Consider the following 707-nt stretch of genomic DNA (forward strand, 5'->3'; position numbering starts at 1 on the left):
AACAATTAACACTCCACTCCATATTGCGCGTGACTGGCACATAGTAGGCCATCAATAAAATGGGCTCCAATAAAAAAACAGTAACTAGCTGTGGTGGGAGTTTTCTTTTTCTGCCTCACCGGGGGTTGGGGGATGCTGAAATCACATGGGGGGGGTAGTGGGGGTGTAGGACAGACAGTGAGGAATGGAGAGGGAACCAGGGATGCTCTTCCAGCCTGAGGAGTATCCTGGAGGTTGGGGGCCCTGTGTCCCCCACGACTAGGGCCTGCTTCTTAGGGGATTCTTCTCAGAGAATCCTGCTACCAGGGGGATAGTGAGAGGCTCCCACAGGGCTTGGAGAATCAATACTTGCATCTGGGTGCCCTGTAATGCTCCCTCACCCCAGGCTGGGCTTGTCTCCTTCCCTGTTGTCAGGAGGACCATGGATAGAAAGTTCCCTTCCTCCTCTCTCGGACTCTCTAAAAAGGCCAGTGGCCACAAAGAAAAGGAGAATGGACATAGCTGGTAAGCAGGACCCCCCCCCCCATTTCACTGTGCCTGAGAGGACACTCCAGTGTGGCCCCCGATCCCACTTCTGCTTGCTCGAGTCCTGAAGGGCCTTCCTGGGGGCCCTTCCCCTGCCTAGGAGGCCTTTCCTGTCTTGGTATTATGCAAGGCCTGCAGCTGCCTCCCTGACCAGCCTCCAGGCTGAGGCTTTGGGAAAAGAG

The sequence above is a fragment of the Mirounga angustirostris genome, unplaced genomic scaffold (assembly GCF_029215605.1).
Source record: "Mirounga angustirostris isolate CCGP_5_RB_7025 unplaced genomic scaffold, mMirAng1.0.hap1 SCAF_10, whole genome shotgun sequence".
NCBI classification, from domain to species: Eukaryota; Metazoa; Chordata; class Mammalia; order Carnivora; family Phocidae; genus Mirounga; species Mirounga angustirostris.